This window comes from Triturus cristatus, chromosome 7, assembly GCF_964204655.1.
Source record: "Triturus cristatus chromosome 7, aTriCri1.1, whole genome shotgun sequence".
Classification (NCBI taxonomy): domain Eukaryota; kingdom Metazoa; phylum Chordata; class Amphibia; order Caudata; family Salamandridae; genus Triturus; species Triturus cristatus.
The window spans coordinates 1,142,132,555-1,142,143,772 of NC_140590.1; positions in this window are offsets into that span (position 1 = coordinate 1,142,132,555).

Sequence of the window (11,218 nt, forward strand, 5' to 3'; positions counted from 1 at the left end):
AGGAGCAGCGGTGCTACCCACAAGACATGACCATGTTCAGTATAGGTCTGTTTCAAAGCCACATTTGGGGGCTGGTTGACTAATGCCATCCACTCCTACCTGTGTCGGAGACTCCTGGGGACTGATGGTGAGCGGCGAGACCCACAGATTTGAGCGGGTGCTCCGAAATTTGCATATTAAGCCGTGGTGTGCAGCGGGCCTTTCAACAAGATGGCGCCTTGCCCGACCCGCTTCCTGCTGACAGTGAGGCGCGAAGGCCTATAGCGGAGGCGGGGCGGCTACCAGAGGAGGTATGGCGGGTACTCCCTGCCGACAGCGGGGCGCGCGAGCCTAGAGCAGAGGCGGAGGAGCGGCGGCTATCAGAGGAGGTACAGCTGGCGCTCCCTGACACTGGTGAAGGCATAGGTGGGCTAATTCAACCTTCTCGCCCCGGGGCTCCTTCCGCGGGAGACAACCGAGGGCAGCTGCGGATTTAGAGCGACCCAGGGGACACGAGAATGCCATCTCCGATGCCCAAACGCCGATAGTAACAGAGCTGCGAGGCGCCTTCCAGCGGAACCTGCCTTTGATCCTGCCTCCAGTGAGCGCCTCGATGATGGGGAGGTGTGCCCCTCTCGCTCGCGGAGGACCGGAGTGACGCGTGATCCGTTCCTGGCGTTCTGGCCCGCTGGGTGATCTGGCGCTACGAGGAGCAGGTGCGGACGGGTGGTGGAGGTCCCCCCCTGATCTCCTATCTGCTTTTGCATCACTCCGGGCTGAGACCTTTCTGCCCCCCGGATTTTGACATCTAGAGGGTCTGTAGCACGTCCGGCCTGGGGTCATTGTCGCGCTCCCTGGTGATGACGCGGCGCGTAGAAGTAGGGGACTCTGGTGGTGGCTGCAGCGACTGCCGGGGCGCAACTCTGTAGGCCTCCCTGCTACCCTGCGGGGTCTGAAGGAAGATGGCACTTGGGACTGTTTTCGCTCTCCGGGAGACGCGCTCTGAAGCCCTCGGGCGCCCCCGAGATGATCTATACACGCTGGGAACGCTGGGACCACAGGAACAAGGCAGAGCAAAAGGCAAGTACACCACTGCCTTTCTCCGAGGCAAAGCAGAAATGCCTCGGAGAAACGCAGCGGCGGTTTCAGATTCGGGGGCGTGTTTCTTTTTCTCTCCTCTTGCCATTGGCAGGAGGAGAGAAAAACACGCCTAAAAAGGGCGTTGCTAAAAAGTGGAAAGAACAGCAAGAAACACGCCCCCGAATCTGAAAAAGACGGAGCCTATTTGGAGGGACGGCTCTCTCCTCCAATGGCTGGCCTCCGTTTAGGAAGCCAGCCAATGGAGGAGAAGCAAAAAGAGAGGCGGGCTAAATAGCCACTCTAGGAAACATTAAATCTCCGACTTCCAGTTCTGCCTTCGGCAGACCGGTAGTCCTCGACCTAAAAAGGGTTGTGGTATACTGTAGTCCAACAATCTAGCTTTGTTAAGCCAATATCAATAATATGTAATATTGAAAGGGAGGAGTTGACAAAGCGCAGGTGAACATCTCTGGGCCCCAATACACCATCCCCAATTTCAGAGAGTCTAGTTATTGCATTTAGTTCCAACTCTTAGTGTGAAACCAACCATGTGCAAGTGAATTCCAGAGGAGCAGAAGATAATTCTCAATGCCCCACCACCACTGCACATGCCAAAATTAAGGTAATTTGTTGTAGCATAACATTAGGGGGAAAATGGAAGATGAGAGAGTGCCTCAGGGATCTCAGTCGCATCCAGGATGTTCTGATTCTATCACCATCTTATATTAACGTCTGAATGAATTCGCTAGTGTGTGATTCTGTAATCTAGAACTAAATACAAAACATAGTTATACTACAATACATTTCTAAATCTAAACTCTAAAGTCTGCTTAACTGTGTAACATTTATATCATGTATAACAATAAGCGTGCTGTATTCTCTATAGCAAAACCTTTTTATTCTGATGAATGTTTTTTTTTTTTAAATGTCTTAATTGATTTTCAAGAAGAGAAAGGAGTAAGAAAGAACAAGCATTGGCATAGCCAATAGGTCTCGCTTTTTGGACTGTATAAGTATTTAGTAATGCAGCAGAATTACCTTGGTGCAACAACACCAACTGTTGCATGGCTAAACACTTAAAAGGTCCCAAATGCGAGACCTATTGGCTATGCCAATGCTTGTTGTTTTTTGTAAATATGCCTTCTGCTTTGTAAAAAGATAGTCTGCCCTAGGGGGCCTGGATTGTGAAATAAAAAACAAATAGATAATATAAAAAATAATTAATAATAATAGATAAACTAACTATCCAGATTCAACAATCCAGCTTTCCCTCGATTTTGTAGACACATTATCATCTTTTCAGAACTGGTGGAAATAGAGATATTTATCATTTTGATTGCCCATTGTATGCTGTCCTGCAGTTCTTGAAGAATGGCTTTGATTTGAGGCTATCAGTGTGTTCAATAAAGGCCCAGCAACAGCCATTATGGCATTTAGGAGCCCAACAGGAGATTACAATGGGAGAGGACCTGGTGTTAAGGTCGCCAATTTATGTTTGCTGGGCCCAGAGGGATTCATATATAACAAGTTGGCAAGTGGCTACAGCTTCCCAGATGCTGGAAATATATTGCTTGCATTCCTCAGGCTTCATGGTGGAGACCAAGACACTGAAGTGAGAGAGGATGGAGAGAGTGTTACCTGTAGAAATTCTTTGAGGACCTTTTAGCAAAAGCTTGCCGATTAATCCTTCCTCAGCACTGCCATTTGGTGAAAGGTGATGGAGAAGTGGTGAGCCCACAGAATCTGTTAAAGACAGGGAAGTTTCTATTCAGGGCCTGCCCTTTTGCCTCTCCCTGATTGCTACTCCAGGAATTCATTCATTTAAATCTTTATTTCGACGCATTAGCATCATAAAAGATACAATAAAAAAACATTTGTTATTCTAACAATTTAACATTTACTAGCTCAAAAAAGAGTAAGAGGATCAATTAAGCTAACCTATTCATATGTATCCATTGCATCCGAGTACACAATATCTAATTACAGAATTCTTTATCAACACATTTTACCTGGGCGAAAATTTACAATAGTTAAAAATATAGTTAATAATAAATACAATTTAAAAACTATTAAAATAGTATTAAATCACTAACCGCTAGGGCATTTTTATAAAAAAGTTCATAAAAACAACAACAACATCCTCATGGTTGGGTAATTAAACATGCGATTTAAATGTTTGATTGTCGTGGTCATTTTGGAGATATCTAGTGAACAATAGTTGTGCGTTTATATATATTTTTTCCCCTTTTTTAAAAAAAAGTAAGCCCAACTTTGTTCTAGTAAAGTTTGCAGCGAGAAGAAATCTACTAACTCCAAAAACTATCACCTGGCTAGTATCGGTTTTTAGAATTCTGCCAGCCTCCTTGTAGGATCTTGAACCAATTTTAAGACAAAGCGGCACTATCCACTTTTTCCTTGGTATTGCATAGCTGGAGCAAAATAGAAGTATATGTAGGTCATCTTCCTTAGTACCATGGGTACATGAAGTACAAGGATCACTTCCTGATTTTGCCCAGCTTTTTTCAAGCGCCTTCGTTCTAAGTGTACCATATCTAAATTTTAGGTACAAAGTTTTTGATAATGGCGGATGAATCTCGTCTAGAAAGGGTTCGAAAGATGCTACATCCTTAAACAATAAAAAAATTTCAGTTAGTGGTCCATGGATTCTTATATACACTGACTCGTAGCTCACGTATGACCAAAAGGATAATTTAACAATTTTCCTAGAGCACGAGTTCATAGCCTCAGGATCATTCCAAAAATGGGCTAATCCGATCATGCCAAACCAATTTCTAACATGCTTGAACCAATAAACTTTGTTACAACTATCGAGATCCATAACTTCTTTCAGGCCTTTCTTGTAGTCAAGTAATTCGGGAGTCGTCCACAGTCTAACCCACAGCAATAATGGTCTTAATATTGCGTGTTGATCTGTTCGTTTCAAGTTTAGATCCAGAAGAAGGGGTGTCAATGGGGTATTAGTAGATATTTTTAACAACCCCCTAAGGAACTTGTTCTCAAGGCTTTCAAATGTATTTCTACATGCAGGTCCCCATAGTTCTGCCCCATATAATACCGCTAGTTGAACTTTATACTTGAAAATCTCTAGGGCCGGGGTCACAGCCTTGTACAAGAATTTTTTATGTCTCTTGAGAATTGGGAGACAGTTTTGTTTAAAGACTATTTTATTCTTTTCTAGCTGTGATCTCCATGCTAAAGAAGAATCTATAGAGACACCTAAATAAATAAAATTCTGCACATAATCATACTTATGTCCGTTTAACATTAGATTTTTCTTAAAATTTCTATGTGGGCTCAGTGCCATATATTTCGTTTTTTTAGTATTAATTTCTAAGCCCTTCGAGGAACAATACAACTGAAACCTATCTAATAACTTTTGAAGGCCCCGTGGTGTTTGGGAGATTAGAATGGTATCATCTGCGAACAGAAGGGACGAAACCCGTTCGCCCCCTAGTCTTGGTGAATCATTGTCACTACACTCCATGTATGACGGAATATCATTAACAAACAGGGAAAATAAAGTCGGTGCCAGTACACACCCCTGGCAAACTCCCCTTTTTATTGGAATAGCTTTTGTAAGTTCCCCAGTAGGACCCCACCTAACGCTACTCCAGGAAGGTTCATGACAACCAGTTACAGTAACTTCACACTTAATTGTTGTGGATACTCTTGCTTGGATCATCAATCACAATCTATGGATAGAGCAACCACTTTACACAAAGATTGTGTGTCTAGTACAACCAGGAAATAAAATTTGAAGGGGAAACACAGCAACCTGGTTCCAGAATCTTAGACAGTGGATCCACCTGCCCCAATTGGAAAATGTGTCTTAAAGTGGGACTCATGCCACTGCACTTAGTTCCAAGTTCTTCTTAACCGAGGAATTACTCTAGCCCAGCAGTGTTCCCAGCATGTAGAGCAGCACCCAGAAGAAGCTGACTGCAAAGTGAGGGCGTCTTTTGACTGAACTGATTTGTGATCGGCTCTCTGATCACTCAGAGCATAATTCATGTCGCAAACTGCGCAAAGAAACTTTAAACCTAACAGTAGCATCTTGTCCAGCACTCTTGCAGAGTGTCTGAGGACGGGGTTTGCCACTGCTGATGTGTGGCACATTCCCTTAGGGAGCCCTTGTTGCTGCCAAACTGGAAGACATTACCCCAGCCTGAAGTTTGCAACTGCAGAAGATGAGCACCTATTGATCTAGTCTGCCACCTTGATCCACTCAGCGACCTGTCATAAGCTAGGCCACTGCTGCCATTAAGTGGCACCGGAGCAGGGCACGGGTCGGGGGTACACGCGGGAGGATGGTGTCCACCCACTTTTTTCACAGGGTGGACACCGTCCACCCTGCCAAGAAGTTGGGCCCTCACTGAAAAAGATGCTGAATTCGTTCCAAACACCGGGACACTTTCAGCAGCGCCTGCATGTTGATAACTGCTTTTCATCGGCAACAACGTGCAGGCAGGGAGGGTATGGGATTCTCTTATTTCTGACTTCAGCTGGGCCCATAAGAAAGGCAGAATTTGAGGGTTCATCAGACCTCCTTTTGTTCGAGTCTCCTGGCTGGCAGCAGTCAGGAGCCTCACACCTAGAAGCAAATGCAGCAGAGGGGAAACAAAGGCTCACACCTTGTTAGCACTTCACATATACTTGAGAGGCAGCTTTTCACTTTGTTCAGTTCCCTGTTTAGGAGATATGCATGCTCTGTAAGAATATCACGTGTTGATCTTTCCCAGTATTTGCACAAAATACATAGCATTTATATAGCACTTACTAGCCCGGAGGAGGTGTTGTAATAAGTTAAATATCACTATTTTGCCTTTTAAAGCGCTATGGGTGGAGGAAGCTTTACGCTGACAAAAGGTAAAATTGGTTCATGTGAAGCTTACAAGTGTGAATCTTCTGCCTAAATCAGGAGGGTTTGCGAGTATACTCAAAATGTACTCATGATAGACCTCCTAAACATATATGTGAGGGCTTAAGATCTGATATCACTTCTTGAGATGCCACTTCGTGTGATATCACGCGCCTCACGCACCGTGATGTGTCGCGCCGTGATGCCACCTGCATACTGATTAATTCGGTTATTCCCCCTACTTCTGTTTTTGAAGACTTGTGCCCTGCACCGAAGTATATGCCAATGATGCGACCTGACAAGTGTGCGATTCACTTCCACCCAAGCCACGTCTCTGCTGAGCTAGTCTTCAAAAGACTGAAAGATTGTGGCACTAATTCACTAATATTCAAGCCTTAGGAAGTTACCTTTACCAGTGAGAACTCTTTGGGCTAAGTAACTGTTCTAATTTCTCTATTGGTTACCTGCCAGTGGGGTGAGGTCTTAGTATATTTGCACCGGTGCCTAATCTTCCCTGAGACCGAATCTTTGGGTAGTCATCATAGACATTGGTGGACACAGCTGAGCTGCGAGAAGGGTACCCTAGATGTTGTAGTGCTTAACTAAAACCCTGTGAGTGAGATTGTTAGCCTTGTAGTTGTAACCCCATCTAATTGTGGAGTACTCCGTTTTGCTGTGATATTAAAGGACTATTTTTTAACCAAAATACAGACGCTGGGCTCGACAATTAATTGGTCTCTTACTTGACTGTGAGCGTTCTCTGTTTCTGAACCCCACACTATCTCCCTGTGAAGCCCTAGAGTGCTCGTACTCGCTACCCCGAGAGCCACTTGTGGAAGGGGTGTACTTTGCAGAGCCATAGTAGGATGGACCCCACGGCACCAGAGAAACTACCTCAACCACCACAGCTGTGGCCCAGTAACTACTGCCTAGACTGTGGTGCCTTGAACAGGATTTGACAGCTGGTGATGCTATTTATGGACTGACCCTAGACAAGGATCTCCACTTAACCCTTCCGTTTCCTTGCTAAGGCAGACTACCCACAACCTCAGATCTCCCAACTTTATTAGTCCATGCATGAGTCACTCATCCAGTCAAGCTTCATCCCATTATAAAATCACCATGAAAAGAACCAGAATGCAAAGCACAAACCCGGACTGGATTAGCTACTCATGCATGGGCCTGGGAAACTTAAAGAGCCCTGTGACCAGGGTCAGGTGTTTTACCAGCAGACAGTTCATACCAGAGTGCTCATAAGATGATTGTATTCTGTGAGGACACCTAATGTTTGCAATGAAACGTGGTGGATATATTTCAGACTGTGAAAGCAAGAGACATGACTTTCGTACTCTGCATACCGTCCTGAGTCTTGACACAATTATAGCTGCAAGAGGCCCCACGTAATGCGTGCCATCTTCAGGGAAGAATAGCTTCTTACCCAAAAGTACCGTGAATGCTTCTATTTTGAGACGATGTTTACCTATGTAAAAGGCTAAACTACAAATCCCAAAATGCACCGTGCAGTTATCTGAAAAGCCTGGGTTGGTTCCAATTGCCACGCAGGTATGGGCCTCTTGGAGTCTCTTTGCTACCCACTTAATCTTCCTATGCGTCAGTGCCTTAATGTGCCAAACGAGCACTTAGAAACATACAAAGAACTATGGGGGAAAACTGGACATTTACGGAAGCGTGGACGGGCGGCCCTCGCAGGTGGACGAGGTCGCCGGCTCGGCCTCCTCTTCGTAATGCGCAGAATGCCGCGGGCTCGCACTGAGTGCTGTCGCCGCGGCCTATAATTTGCCTCTCTAATAAAAATAATTACCTCGCGCTGTTGCCGTGCTCCTTGCAACAGCCACTTTTACGCAGTCTGCTGCTTTTCCGCTTAAACAGCCTGATATGAAAACGGGCTTCTGGCTGCAGATGGCTGATAAAGTTTTGTCAAACCCAAGAACCACAGAAACCATTAAGAAATTCTGTTGTCGCTCGGCAGATCTAGGACATCGTTCGCATTTTTTTTTAAGTATGACTATTTCACATGCGTTTGTCCCCAATAATTACCTGACTGCGCACGCTAGGGGTGAGTGAGAAAACATTTGCTTTCATTGACAGTTTCTGCTTAAACAAGCGCGTGCTACAAGTGGGAGGGTTGGGGGGAGTGCAAGAGCACACAAAGCGGGAGCGAGCCAGGGGCACCATGTGTTTGTAAGTTAATTACAAACATGGTGTCAAGCTCGCTCTCGCAAGGGAATCGCCAGACGTGCACGCATTGCCATTGAAGGCAATGAAACTCGTGCACGTTTTTAGGGCAAAAGCTGCATCGATGGCTAAATATCTTTTTCCAAGTAGCACATGCACGCTGCTAGGCGAGGCCTAAAAAGAACAGGAAAAGAAAAAGAGTGCAATATTGCTTGCAAGTACATCTCCAAAATGAAGTCAGCCATACTAGTACACCATGATATAGTTAAAAAACACAATCAATGTCCATAATATGAATAGGAACAAAAATCATGAGACAGTCATGCCAGGGACTGAATGAACCCCAGGGGAAAACAGGAAAGGGAGATAGTCAAGGGGGTAGTCCTGCGAAGACAGAAGGGAGCCAGTATTATGGTGTGGAATCAGGTTCTTATGTGCTATGGTAATTGCGTAGAGGTCCCCAGATACGTTTGGGGGGGGATGATGGGGGTTGTAGGTCTGCATAATCTTCGCTAGGTAGTTTGTAATAGGAGAAGCTCCGGAGCCAGGCAGTTGAGCGGGTGCCACCCCAATGAAGCGTTATCTCGCTTAGCCAGAAGGAGGCACATGGAAACTAAGCAGCGCACAGGGCGCGGAATATGTCTGGTATAACCCATAAGTGCTAGAAGAGGGGACAGTGAGAGCTCTACCTCCACCGTGGTCGAGACGTGCAGAGCCGTGTATTGCAGGGCATATCCAGGTTAGATGGATGAAATCAGCACCAGGGGCATGGCATTTTACGCATCTGTCAGATCTGCTGGGATCAAATTTAACAACATCGGAGGGAGAGAGATGAGTACAATGGAGAAATTGGAAATGCAGTAGTTTGTGCCTGTAGTTTCCTGAGACATATCTAATTGGCGAGCAGCAATACAACCAAATTTTTTTCGGTAAGAGGGACACGAGTTCATTCACCCAATCCTGGCGGACCCTAACGGTGGGATCTGGTTTGAGGGAGATGCAAGTGGTGCTTAAGCGGGAGACAAGTCGATCTGCGTCTGTCACAACGAGCATCAAAGGGAGGAACTCCTCAGGGGGCAGTGGGAAAGAAGGAAGTAAAGAATGCAATATATTATGGAGCCTTCGAAAGATTAACCAGTCCATAAAGGGTATGTCAAGCATGGGAGGTTCCACAGCAGGATGGAAATCTGAGGAATGCCCTGTTTGCCCAGTGGGAGAATCTGGCTTAGTATATGGTACACACTTATGTAAGTGAACACCCTGCACTGATCCAGACATCTCTTATGGTGATTTTAGTGGTCTTAGACAATCTTAGAAAGCTCTCTAAGTGGTAGCTGTGGAGAGCAGTCCAGGTGTGGAAAAGAACGACACACTATATTTATAAAAATAAGTATTTATTATGACCCTCACTAATATATAAATATCTCCTGTCCCGAGACATACACAATACTTTGGAAACAGAACAGGTAATTAGCACAGATACACAGTGGACGCCAGGGGGAGACCAAACCATATACTAAAATAGTGGTATGCGAACCACGACTCAAGTCAAGACTGTACCCAGAAGACATAGAAGTACCAGGGACCCGAGAAACCACCTGAAGTAAGTAACCAGGAACCCCATGGAGGCCGTGTGCTGAGTGGGAACATGACCGTGGGCTCAATACAAGTCAATGGGTAAGTCGCAGCTGCAATTTTAAAGAAGGACCCTTCCCAGTGGACCCTGAAGAAACCCCATGGAAGATAGAAGGTTGGAGAGCCACCCCACCCGTGGATACCCTGGGAACCAGGATACCTACACCAGGGAAGCCAGGTGCATAGGTGTGAAGTGGCTTCGGAAACCGCCAGCTAATCCAATGGAGGACTTCAGGAAGATGCCGCTGCAGGAGAAGGTGAAAGTTTCCTATGGAACCCAAAGGTGGATTCAAGATGAGAAGTACCTGCAAGCTGAGGAGACAGAGTCTATGCTACTCAGGAATGACCAGGAGGCACGGAAGACGAATGCCCACCGGTGTCGGGTGGTGCAGGAGAGTGGACTATGACCTTGGGGCTGCCGCTGTGAGGACCAGGCGAACCTGTAGAAGACCAGGAGCCGTTCACGAGCTGTCCCATGTCCAATGTAGTTGAGGGGTCGGTGTCTGTCGGGAGCACCAACAAGCCTTGGCAACCACAAACTGTGGAAAGCAAAGAAGGTGCAGTGTTGGGACCAGCAGGGTCCAGGTGACTCACCACAAGCAGGGGAGTGGAGCAGACCCCGAGCAATCGGGGGAGCCCGCCGAAATCAAAGAAGACCCCCAAGAGAACCCGAAGGCCGGAGGCACTGGAGTCTCAAAAGGACCTCAAGCAGCTCACCAAAGATGCAGGCCCATGGTGCAAGTGATGCGGTGAGGATGAAGATCTAGGGGATGCTTGATGTTGGGGCAGATTGGGGCCCGAAGATCTTGGATGAAGAAAGCCAACAAGCTTTTGCAACGGCAAGTCGAAGGGGTGCACAGGGGTTTGGTTCCTGCGGCTCTGACGAAGGATACCGGCCTCAAACTTGGTGAGACCACCTCGGTTGCTGAGCCTTTCGGAGTCCGTGGGAGTTCTGGATCAGCTGACTTGTTGCAGTGCCTGCAGATGCAGGGAAGTGACTCCTTCACTTCAAAGGAGATTCATTCAGGTGTCTTGGATGTCCACTGGCCTTGCAAGGTTCCTGTATGGAGCAGGGGCACAGAAGATGCAGCAAACTTGAAGGACGACGGAACCAGGAGCAGCAGGAGTCTTCCCAGTTGCAGTCTCGGAGCCCAGAGCAAGGTCTAGCAAAGTCCAGAGTACCCAGACGGTCGAAGAAGTGGGGTCTTGAAATGAATCTTGTCCTACAACGAATCTAGGGACCCACCTAAAGGTAAACCCTTAAGTACCCTAAGGAAAGGGTTGGGACAATTCAGGGTTTCCTCCCAGGGGAGGGGTCTGACAGTGGGGAGGATACTCCCATGTCCCTTGTCCAGTTTCGTGCCAGAGAGGGAGCCAACGGCTGGGTTGAACCGGACTATGCACAAAGAAGAAGTTACTTACCTTTGGTAACGCTTTTTCTGGTGGATA